Source organism: Lethenteron reissneri, chromosome 40 (genome assembly GCF_015708825.2).
Source record: "Lethenteron reissneri isolate LAM-NWPU_2019-01 chromosome 40, ASM1570882v1, whole genome shotgun sequence".
Classification (NCBI taxonomy): Eukaryota; Metazoa; Chordata; class Hyperoartia; order Petromyzontiformes; family Petromyzontidae; genus Lethenteron; species Lethenteron reissneri.
The window spans coordinates 7366305-7379770 of record NC_083818.1 but is presented as its reverse complement, the minus strand read 5'-3'; positions in this window follow the sequence as shown (position 1 = coordinate 7379770).

Below are 13466 nucleotides of genomic sequence, written 5' to 3'. Positions count from 1 at the left end.
TTCGCTATTTGGCATTGCAATTGAATTTCAGAATTATTTTGTAAATAGGGTTCGGAATGTGATGGATTTTAATTGGCTGGAGGGGTTAAGCGGACCCATCTATGACGACACAAAGAAAAATCAATGCTTTCTCACGTAATTCGATTACTGTATCATGAGCTTAAGACTATAGTAATAATTTAACTGATGCATTGTTACACCCCGACAATTACGCCAGGATCAGCTCTTGCAAACTATATATTATTTGGGAGGTTTAATCGCCACATTAAAATGTTATTTAGGGAATTCTAAAGGTCCATGCTGTAGAGATTGGCAGACAGCCCCAGGAAATGAATCTTGGACCCTTTGTAATTTGGCTCAGGAATGAGGAATTCTGACTGCTAAGCTCCTGGCCAATTAAGTGGCCGGGTGCCTAAGAGGTCAGAGTACCTGGGTTTGAAACCAGGCAACCGTTGAGATGGTGTGATGAAATTGCCTAGATCAGGCATGTCCAAAGTCCGGCCCGCGGGCAGATTTCATACGGATGTGTTAGTTATGGCTCGCCAGCTCTGTCAGAATAAATACATCATAAAACTCATGGAAATTTAAGGTATTCTATACAGTTTGTTCAATGTTATCTGACTGAATGAAAGGCAGAATTGCGTTTGTAGAGTTGTTCACGTCTGCCTGAGTGGCTTATATTTGGGTACATTGTCATTTGAAAAATGAAGGTAATTGTGACAATGAAAATTGTTTTATAACAGTGTGTATTTCCACGTAACTTTTGTGGTTAAAAAAATGTCAAAAGGAACTATTGGCCCCCGGGCATCTTCACTTTATCAAATGTGGTTCTCTTTGCAAAAAGTTTGGACACCCCTGGCCTAGATGCTGTACATTTCTTTTTCAGAACCGTGAGAGATGGTGACGACTTGGGGAGGCCTTTGTCCAGCAGAGGATAGCACATAGCTGCTGATGATGACGGTGGTGGGGGGGTAACTAATTTCCCTCGGCCACTACAAGCTTCTTCTTAGACGGATGCTGCACACACTGAGCTGTCGCTGTGCTTCACTGGCCGTGCGTGACCGGAACACAAGTTAATAAATAAGAAAGCTTTAATTTATGACGCTTAATAAGGGCTCTACAACTCTTGACGGCATCGGCAGCCGAGGGATTGACCTGCGCACACACCGAGCCCTGTGTCAATACAAATATATATCGTAACCTATATTTTTCTGGTGTTACTCATCAAATGCACGTCTGTAGGTGCCCTCTAGAGTTGCCTGTCGTCGAAGCGTTCTCCGCTCCCACCGGCGAAAGCAATTGCAAGGCTTTACCTTCACCGCCACCTTTTGTGATGAATATCTGTAAAGTCATTTTACATTTACCCAATGCATTTTTGCCAAGTTCAAGTTCGAACAAACTACAACTGAGGCTTAAAGAGTCCACCGGTATACAAGTTTAGATGACGTGGCGCTTTTGCACGATCCGTACGGCGTGGTGTGATTTCGCCGAGGAATGGCCCCACAATGCATCTTTGTTCTTCACGAAAGGGTGGGGACAAATATCCACACGAACGCAGCTTTTGAATGACCACACACGTGACAAAACAAACTTGATTACATGGGAACTAATACCTATACATTGCCGTGGTATGCTTTCGCGGTCGTGCTGTATAGCTTTCCACCGCCGTGTTCAGATCGTACCTAGTGTCGTTTGTTAGTGTGTTTTTTGATGTCCGACGTTTCGATCCACTTACTGAGAGTTCTGCAAAACGCATCGGAGACCTGTGCGCATGTCCGTTAAGGTGCCTGAGCACTTCTTCTTGCGTACGGCTGATGCAGAATCTGAGCAACAACTAAAATTGCACATTCAGGTGGTCAAGCCCATACAACCGCGTCGGGACCAGCGGAGTGTGTCGCTGAAATGTCTCCTTGGTATTGCTGAGCACGGATGGCCTTCGACCAAATCACCCTGATTGCACCCGATCTTACCAGACCTCGGAGCCGAAGCACGGATGAGCCTGGTTAGCATTTTCTTGGTTCTTTCGGTAAAGTCACGTAGAAGGGAAATAATAAAATAATAAAAATTAAACATAATAAATAATTCTCACGACGTTTCGGCCACAACCCGACAGACCTGTCTGTCGGAAAGACAGCAAGTTTAGATGACGTGTCGGAAAGACAGCGTCTGAATGACGCTGTCTTTCCGACAGACCCGTTCTTCACCTGAGGACGGCTGCTTGCGTTGTGGCCGAAACGTCGTGAGAATTACTTAATTATGTTTTATTTTTATTATTTTATTATTTCCCTTCTACGTGACTTTACAGAAAGAACCAAGAAGACGAATCCCTGCAGTTACGAAAGCTTTAAATCGAAATGGTTAGCATTTGTTGAATGGGTAACCACCACCAGCTTTCAGATGTTGTGGGCGGGGGAGCTGTGAGATGCCCAGGGTATGACGATTAAATACAATTGTGTGGAGATATGTTTGTGTTCATCCCCATGGACGTAAGGTGTTCTCAGGGCTTTCCGGGTTGCTCCCACTCGAAGCCAAATATATTTTAGTGGAATTGGCCAAACGTCACAATTTAGCAGGACCCTCTTGAAAATTAGTACTTTGCTGTATTGAGCAGGGCATAATTTATCACTGAATATATTTCATCTCGCTGGTAGACTGGAGTATTTTTTATATAATTCGTAGTAGCTACAGCCCCTCGCGAGAGGTATACTGGATATGATGTGCCGGGTGCTGAAATGTTTCCTGGGTCACTGACCCAGACAGACCTCTCTGAAATGAATCCCTGGATTTTGTGACATTGTGACTTTCTCACAATATCAGAATTAGAATATGTATTTATACTGGAGGAATCCGATGAGCTATAAAGAAAATTTTCACAGATGTCCATAAAATGGGTATTATTATGGTTTATAATAATAGTAGTAATTTTTCTCTTCTTGGTTCTTTCGGTAGACAGACTCTGTCTTCTCGACAGACCTGTTCTTCACCTGAGGACGGCTGCTTGCGTTGTGGCCGAAACGTCGTGAGAATTATTTTATTATGTTTTATTTTTTATTATTTTATTATTTCCCTTCTACGTGACTTTACCGAAAGAACCAAGAAGATGAATCCCTGCAGTCACGAAAGCTTTAAATCGAAATTTAGTAGTAATTAAAAAAAAAATCTAAACCCGTGGAGAGCTGCCGAAAAGGCCTTGGATGCCACCAAAAATAGGCCTCTTGGTGCCATCTGGAGACACGAGTGGGTGCTTGTGAGAGCGATGAGGTTCGTAAAGGAGCGAGCCGGGTGCCTGTTGACTCAGCTGGACACTGCCTCCACCCGCACAGGTCACAGTGGAGCCCTCTCTCTCTGTCTCTGCCCTGGCGAGCCCCCGGTCTCTCAAACCGTCGCCTCCCTTTCCAACCGAGAGAAACCTTTATCCGCGCTTGAATGAGTGAACTCACACATAAGAGGAATGAACTCGCGTAAGACGAGTGCCTCTAGATTTGAAGCTTTCGTGACTGCAAGGATGCATACTCTTAGGTTTTTTCGGTAAAGTCGCGTAGGTAAAAAAATAAAATTTTAATTAATAAAAGTGATAATATAAATAATATTTTATTATTTTATTTCTATTATTACTTTTATTAATTTTAATTAATACAAATTTTGATTAACTAAAATTAATAAAAGTAATAATAGAAATAATATTTTATTATTTTACTTATATTATTACTTTTATTAATTTTAATTAATGAAAATTTTAATTAATTAAAATTAATAAAAGTAATAATAGAAATAATCTTCTATTATTTTATTCATATTATTGCTTTAATTAATTTTAATTATATTTTTTTACCTACGTGACTTTACCGAAAAACCTAAGAGTAAGACGAGTGACCTCACGTGTCTAGTACGTTAGCGGGTGAAACGGGGCTAGGGAGTTGAACTGAAGTTGGTGATGTTTGAGAATGATGATGGAGGGGGCCACAGTTTAAAGGAAATTGACGTTATTGTTTTTTTTACCCTTCTATCTGGCAACAAAACTGACACATTTTTCCAAGGAATCATGTTTGCATAGACCACAATACCTGCTGTCATAATGCAAACAAAAACACAACTCTGTGTTTCAGAGTTGTGTTTTTTGTTTGCATTATGTGTTTCAAAGTTGTGTTTTTTGTTTGCATTATGACTGCAGGTATTGTGGTCTATGCAAACATGACTCCTTGTAAAAAGGTGTCAGTTTTGTTGCCAGATAGAAGGGAAAAAAAACAATAATCATATTCATCTTCTTGGTTCTTTCGGTAAAGTCACGTAGAAGGGAAGTAATAAAATAATAAAAATAAAACATAATAAAATAATTCTCACGACGTTTCGGCTACAACGCAAGCAGCCGTCTTCAGGTGAAGAATGAGACACTACCAAACTAGGAGCTTATATATAAGCTGCGTTGGAGGTGGAAGAGCGCCGTAACAAAAAGAATGTGCATATGAAGAGGAATTTAGCATATTCATGGAAAATGCGTAGGCGTTGGGCGGGGGGGTTTCAAAGTCATATTATGCCCATGCATTATGCAGGATCAGCAGCACCAAGGGGGGGTGCAGAAATTAGCAGTAACAAAGGAAAGGAATGTTATCATTAACATTCCTTTCCTTTGTTACTGCTAATCCATTAACATTCCTTTCCTTTGTTACTGCTAATCCCTGCTAATCCCTGCACCCCCCCTTGGTGCTGCTGATCCTGCATAATGCATGGGCATAATATGACTTTGAAACCCCCCCGCCCAACGCCTACGCATTTTCCATGAATATGCTAAATTCCTCTTCATATGCACATTCTTTTTGTTAAGGCGCTCTTCCACCTCCAACGCAGCTTATATATAAGCTCCTAGTTTGGTAGTGTCTCATTCTTCACCTGAAGACGGCTGCTTGCGTTGTAGCCGAAACGTCGTGAGAATTATTTTATTATGTTTTATTTTTATTATTTTATTACTTCCCTTCTACGTGACTTTACCGAAAGAACCAAGAAGATGAATCCCTGCAGTCACGAAAGCTTTAAATCGAAATAATCATATTTTTACTGGCAAATGAGGTTCCCATGGTGAAATTGACGTGTTTTTAAACAGCTGAATGCTTTTGCAGCCTTCACTCGTCATCATTATCATCGTCGCCGCCGGCCTTGGTCAATCCACCGCTAGATGAAGGCGTCCCCCAAGCAGACACAATCTTTCACGCTGCTGCGTTGTAGGAATTCATCTCGCACCTGCACACGAGCCGATTTCACCGCTCCATCTCTTCGGTTAGACGACCTTTTGCGGACGCGTTCCATGCCGTGGCTGCGCGTCCGTCGTTGTGTTCTTCGGTGATATCCGTATTTGTGCTGTCGGTGGAGAGGAAACATAAAAACCCTTGTATAAAATATATATGTACTTCTTTCACGTCTATATTCCCATCGTGATATCGGCACTTCGTCGCAAAACGAACAGATTGCTTGACTTTTCGATTTAAAGCTTTCGTGACGGCAGGGATTCATATTCTTGGTTCTTCTTATTATTATTTCCATTCTACGTGACTTTACTGAAAGAACCAAGAATACGATTGCTTGACGTTGCTTTGGCTGCTATACATTTCCACGTAAACCACTTCATTGGGCTATCATTTGTGGCCAGGTCGCTTCTGAAAAAGACCTAAGTATTCTAGATTTGAAGCTTTCGTGACTGCAAGGATTCATACACTTAGGTTTTTTCGGTAAAGTCACGTAGGAAAAAATAATTGAAATAATAATAGTATATATTTTTTACTATTATTATTTATATTATTATTATTATTTTTACCTACGTGACTTTACCGAAAAAACCAAAGAGTAAGAGCTAAATAGCTGGTAAAACAAACATAGTTTCATAGTATTGATGTAGATTGTAGACTAAAGTTCAGCGCTCTTGTTTGTGGAACTCACAATATTCCTCTCCCGTGAGCAAGCGATGAGTCTTGCGCCGTTTAGAATTGTCTCAATTGTTCGGGGGAGGCCATTGAAGTCACAGGGCTGGCGTGTTCCGGTCTGGGACGACAACAAAAAAAACATTCGCCAACACTTCGCTTTGTCTTGAGACAGCCATGCACAGGTGACCCGGAATGAAAGCAGTGTCAATATTACAGTCGCGAGCTGATTCACTCCCCGTGTGTACATGCCGACCTCCTTGCTCAGTGTGGAGTAATTTTCCGAGGTTGGCATTGAACTGATGGTTCCGTTCGTTGTGCTTCATCTGAGCTGGCCAGATCCCCCGTGAGGAGATGTGTCACCCATGCTGCTACGATGCATCGGCGTGGCTACTAAGGAACGGCAAAACTGTGTTCATAGGGGACGGCCATAAATGACGTCACGCGATTTTGGACGATTTTTGACCCCCCCCCCCCCCACCTTGTCACACGGCGTCACAAAAAGTCAGACCCCCCCCCCCTCAGATATGACGTCACAAAGCTTTGCCCACCCCCCCAAAACCATATTTCCATTTTGAAAATATGACATGCTTCAAATCGCTTTAAACTATTGTCATTGTAGTGCTATTTAATGTGGCGCTGCACTCTGATGTTGTAGGAGAAAACATTTATTAAAACGTCTATTTAATTAAGTAGAACGTGTTGTCTATATATTTTTAAAGTTGCGCATTTTTATGTGACGTCACATTTCTCCCCCCCCCCCCCTCGTCACACATCGTCACAAATGTCTGACCCCCCCCCCCCCAGGTGCGTGACGTCATTTATGGACGGCCCCATTCTGCATGCGTTCATACAGTCAATCCACAGTTGGATGGGGGTTAGGTCTGTATAACTATACACACACACACACACTTGGTAGGTAGTATGAAGATTGGTTTACATATCACTTGACACGTGGCCAGGAATCGAACTCAACGTTCCGGATATCATATAATTTTGTCCCAATTTCGTGGAGCGGTGGTGTCGTGGTGGTTAGCACTCTGCACAATGAACCCGACTTCCTGAGTTTGATAACTGCCCACGGCTAACATCAGTGGCGAGTGATATTTGAACCGGTACTGGGCCTCACCTTTCAACAACTAGCTCTGACCGGAATGGTGAAGTATGGTGAAACAACCTCCACGGGGAGGGAAGGCTTCTAACCAGCAGTGGACAAAGGGACTGCTACTAATTTAAATTGATTTTAGTCTGAGGATGGTGTTTTTATAATGAGGCTCTGAGCTCCACTTGAAACTAACCTTAACTCCCAACTCAAACCCGAACTTTATCCCTAACACCAAAACATAGACCCCCCCCCCCCCACTGTAAACATTGTACATGGAGATGTATTGTAGTCAAGAGACATATGAGGTACGACAGCTGTGATTTCACGGTGCTACTTTATATTAAAACAAAACCAAATGATGAACGACGTAAAGTTTCTTCGGATCGTCAACAAAATACTTTTATGCCGATATCAACGGTGGGCCAATGTTGGTTCAACATTGGGATGTTTGCTGGGCTCGCATGGCATGATATTTGTTGCGTGTTTGATTTTAATGCGTGTTTCATCATCGACAATGTAAGGTTTCCATTACCACGTATAATGCGTGAAAAAAAATAATGAAATTTTTCTTAAAATAAAATCAAACCGATCTTACAAAAACATTAAGCGGCATATTCACAAGCTCAAATTCAAGTGTATATATTTATATAGACGTATATTCTAGTTTGTATACTCTAATTTACGATGATATTCAACAGATATTCAACATAATACCACCGTCAATGAATCAAACGCACACAACTGCGCAATCGAACGCGAAGTGGCAATGGCAACCGTATCGTTGATGATCAAACGAATATACAACAACAAAAACTTGGCAACATAATTTCGTGCCAAATTGTACGGGGCCTCCACCTCACCGCCTTCTCGCTTTGTTCAGCCGGGGCAGTCAAGCCAGGTCACGGCTGCCTAAGATGGAAAGTTAGTCAGCGCTACGGCGGCTACGTGCGAGCGTTCTGAAAACCAAGGGGGCTCGGGCTCACTGAGGTGTTTACCCAGAGCTAATACGAAATGTCAACACTAGTTGAGCATCTGAGAGCCTCGGACTGCCGGCCCGCTAGGATCACAGCACTGACATTCCTGCGGTATATGCACACTGTCCTCCCGGCACGGTGAAAGACAATTGACCCGGCTGCCGTGTGGCTAATTGCAGGAGACACTTCTTAAATTAAAAAATATATATATTTAAATTTCGATTTAAAGCTTTCGTGACTGCAGGGATTCATCTTCCTGGTTCTTTCGGTAAAGTCACGTAGAAGGGAAATAATAAAATAATAAAAATAAAACATAATAAAATAATTCTCACGACGTTTCGGCCACAACGCAAGCAGTCCTCAGGTGCAGAACAGGTTCACCTGAGGACGGCTGCTTGCGTTGTGGCCGAAACGTCGTGAGAATTATTTTATTATGTTTTATTTTAATTACTTTATTATTTCCCTTCTACGTGACTTTTATATATTTAGTTTACCAGGTTAAGGCCCAATGCGCTATATGGCTCGCTTTAAGAAGTGACGCGGCCACAATTGATAAACTCAACGAAGTGGCTTATAGTGTGGAAATGTATAGCAACCAAATTCTCTAAACTAATGGTGATTCTAAATGTAGAGGGAAAAACCGGAGGACCCGGAGAAAGTCCACACAACCATGGGGATAGACAACATGCAAACTCCAAATATACAGGCGTCAGGGTCGGGATCGAACTCATGAACTCGTGTAAAATCAGGCGAGGTAGTCAACATCTCACCACTGTTTCTTCGGTGGTGGCCCTGATCTGTGGCACGGTGGGAATAGTGGCCACATTTGAACTTCGTTGTTGTAGATGTAAGGTTAGGGGGGGAGGGCATTGGTGGCGGCACTAGGCAGGCATAAGCAAGCAAAGCAATAGCCGAGGGCCCCAGGTAGCTCAAGGGGACTCGAGATTAATGAAAAATGTGTGCATCAAATATATCAGTTTGAATTACATTCCTAATAAACATAACAAGCGATTTATCATGAACTTCAATTATGTGAGCCCTTTGATGTTGTCCTTCCTGTCCATTGTGTGCATTAAAATAGCCGTACCAACGGTAGTTCCTATTGAATTATGGTGCCCTGTATAGGCATGCATTTAAACAATGTATTATTTGATGATTCTCTTCCACGCAACACTAAGGCGGTAGCTATTCGAACGGTTAAAATATTTTTTATTTCTTTCAATTGCGATAGATTATCTAATTAGTCTTGAACAGTAGTAGCTAGTTTGCACAGAACTTCAACATTATCAAAATAAATTGAGTGTCCTTGTTGGAACGCGTATTCTGCTACTGCTGACAGTTGTATTTGGGAGTATTTATTATTGATCTGATGTTCTTTTAGTCTCGTGCTGATCATTCGTCCTGTTTGGCCAACATAATATTTGCCACAAGTGCAGTTAATCCTGTCCACATCTTATGTTGATAGCTTCGGTAATACATCTTTTGTACCAGATATTAATTTATGTATTTTATGTACGGTGCCAAATCTGACTCGGATGTTTTGTTTTTACAAACATCCGGCTAGTTTATCAGTTACTCCCGCAATGTACGGTATTTTGATCGTTTTAATTACTTGGGCAGTTTCAATGCTCGTGTTATTTGATTTGGTTTTGGCATTCAATGCCCTGTTGATTTGTGCATCATTGTAACCATTAATTTGCAGCGCTTCTTGAACAAGTTGAATTTCACTTCTCAAACTGTCACCATCTGACACTTTCTTAGCTCGATGAATGAGCATCTTGATAAGAGCAGATTTCTGTGCGGGGTGATGGTGTGACATTCAGATAGGCGTCGGGATGCGTTTTCTTTTGGTAAACACTGTGTGTTATTTCACCATTTCCACCCCGTCCGAGCAGAATATCCAGAAATGGTAGAGTTCTGTCAGCTTCCACTTCCATGATGCACATGCATCATGTACATTGGCTCATTCATCCTCCACCCCACTAATAAGAGTGCAGAGGTGTGGTCACCGCATCTACGCCTCTATAGAGGAACGAAACAGGTGGACTTCTCCACGAATCTGGCGGTCGCCTGATGAAGCTAGTTGTAATTACTGGCGAAACGTCGTACTCAGATTGTAAATGTTGTGGCTTGGCTCTCCATCACACCGATGTGCTGTACTAGTGACGAATTGGCATGTTCTGTTTACGTGACAACCCTTACTAGTTGGCTATATCGGGTGGTGGTGGATTTTAACGACACATTTATATATTTACACGAACAAAACCAAAAAACCTCACTATTATGAAGAATACATTATACCTTTGAGACACTGTGCATATCAATTCTTCACCAAATGAAAGAACATTCTCATTAAAATTACATCATCAAAAGTTGGTCATAAAAAAGGTATATAGAAAAAAATATCACGATATAAAAAAAATATTGCAGTGTCGCAGCCATTATTCATTCTTTGAAGCCTCTTGCAGACTGACAGCGCCTGGCTCCCAGATCTGCATATTTCAATTACAAATGACTGCCGAGGCCAGTTGGCAGTTAACGCTCTTTCACGTCATTGTCCATAACATTTAAGGTGGCGTGTTTTGTCAGCTGCGACAGCCTCACGTGTGTTGCATGAACGATCTCTGGCTGGAGTGACCTCGCAGGTAGCATACCGTGTCTACTATCCCTTGCACTCGCATGCAGTGTTTTGTTCATGGGTATTTATTTGTCACATACCGTTTCAATCGCTCTGCCTATTCGATGACAGGGGTGGGTCCTCCCATCTCCTCCAAAACGTCTGAACTGCGTTAAAGAGTCGGCCAAATTATCCTGCTGAGGAGCCATGTGGAGCTACAGTAATACACAAATTTACGTCTCCCCCTTTATGCCGTCACCTAATTAACACCACTACCTGATTAGCGTCGTCTCAACCCACACTTAAATCGCTGACAGTATCATCCGTCTTTCCTCGTATCCATCATAGCAACATTCGCCTGTAGCCACCGTGAAAATCGTTTCGAAATTCGTCATCGCACATTTCAGGAACGCATTCCCGACGTTAACCGGGGTATTCCTGTATCTGCAATGGAAGCGCTTCTGCTAGCAGTGGTACGAGCAAGCAATTGCAAGGCTGCGCCTTTGCGAAAGTGAACACTGGTGGCAGGCAGGAGATGGGGCCGCTGAGCTGGCAGTCAGGATGCATGGCCCAACTCGGGGTTTGCAGAAGTAGATGCCCCTCTACAGCTGTCATCTCCATAGCGATTGTGCGGTTGTGTGGATTGTGTGGTTGTGTACACTCGAGGCGAGTCATGGAACGCAATGGACAAAAGTCTGACCGGCGTGCTTATCCAGTCGAATGTACGCCCAAGAATCACAGCGGAAACACTGACGAATGAAAATAAGATGGGGAAAAAAATTAACCCGTAAAAACAAAGTTTTTCACTATAAATCCTTTATATGCGTGGCATCGGTTTTATTTTATTATTCATTTCTGTTTTTCTTGAGTAAGAGTTTCATTTTTATCACATTGGTATTTTTAATTAAATATGAAAAAAAAATTCCCAAAAAGTGGAAAATTTTGGAAAAACATTTTCACGAAAATAAATTGTCACGCACAACGAGTCTGTGTGCAAATTGTCAGCTCGATTGGTTCACGGGAAGTGGGTTAAAAAACGACCGAAAGATTTGCACGGTCATAAGCACGCAAGCAAGCAAGCAAGTGAACTTAATATAAAGGATTTAAAAACACACAACTCCCAGCCATGCGCTGTAGTAGCCTCTGCGAGCTCTGAAAGGAATCGCCGCAACGTATGTGATGATGAAGTTAACAATAAAAACTATCAGCTATTTGTATTTTTTCAGGCAAGGCTCACCGAGCTATATAACTATTTTTCAGAAGCGACCTGGCCACAAGTGATATCTCTACGAACTGGCTTAGCGTGTGGAAATTTACATCAGCCAAATACTCTAAACGAAATGTTGATTCAAAGTCGATTCTAACTGTGGAGGGAAAACCTGGAGGATCCGGAGAAAAATCCACACGACCACAGGGATAACATGCAAACTCCAAATATGCAGGCATTAGGATGGAGCCCACGACCTCCTGTATACTAGGCGAGGAAGTTAACATCTCGCCACCGGTCTCAATGCCACCAATGTCATGACGTGTACATCTCAAACTGAAACGCGAAGCAACCTGCACTTGAGAATGACACATTATCCGGTCACAACATTGTACCCAGTCGCAAGATTCGTAGGTTTTTCATATACGGCAATTTATATTCTGTACAGTAAAATAGCAGTATAGTTTTTTTAAAAATATATTGTTCATGCCCCAATCTCATTTTATTTTTTTACTAGTTTCTGTAAAGTGTATATTACTTTAATAATGGTCTTAACATGACAATTACTGTTACAGAATTCTATTAATTACTCCGAAATACGAAATGCAGTAAGAGCGGGGTAAGAGCTGTTTTTCAAGAGAGACCTTGGGAAAATGTAAGTACGTCAAACAGCAACCTCCAAGCTATATGGGAACAAACAGTTTCTACAATTCTCAAATTTATGCTGACAATCATTGCCGGTTCTTAATATATAGGCTTCCAAGATGCAATATTATGATTGCTAATTAGTTTATTTTGGTTTAGATCATGTCGGTGTAATGGAAATGTTAACCTGTACCCTCCGCCACCAGACGGTGTCAATCAAAAAAAGTTGTCACGTGGGCACCTGTGCCAATTGATTTGGTTTCTCAGAAAAGCAAAGCAAAAAAGTTAAAATGTTATACATTGCCAGTCGTTTTCTGAGCGTGTGCTCTGTGAATAAATAACGTATATAATACGTTTGCTCAGCTATAATGAGATGAAACGTGGACTTAAGTCAGCGGTCGGGAACCTATGGCTCGCGAGCCATATATGGCTCTTCCGGTGACGGCATATGGCTCCCAGACAATGTTGAGTTGAAAAAAATAATAATAAAAAAATAATAATAAAATCAGTTTGGAACTGATTTTAAAATACTTGTGATATTGCTTAATAATAGTGTGTCATTTTAAAGTAAACAGAAATTAGTTTTGAAGATAAAATGTCTCGGGTCACGTGTCCCGTGACCAGAAGTCGCATTAAAAGTAAGACATATTTAATTTATTATACGTAAAAAAAACTATATGGTTCTCAATGAAATATATTTAGAAATATTTCGCTTTTATGGCTCTCTCAGTCAAAAAGGTTCCCGACCCCTGACTTAAGTGATACAACCAACACAGCTGTGATTATTTAGTGTCTCTAAACATCTCTCTTGCTTTGTTTACCGCAATGCCTATTCAGGTTGCGTTAGAAAAATTAAACGTGTAAAAGTCTTTGCGTGCCCATAGAAAACAATAATACCTAAGCAATTGCTGTACTCGCTGAAAATTCGTGCTCCTGACCTTTGGCAGTGTATTGGAACTGCATCATTTGCTTATGAGGTGTTCTTGATGGTGTTTGCTGGTTAAATAGA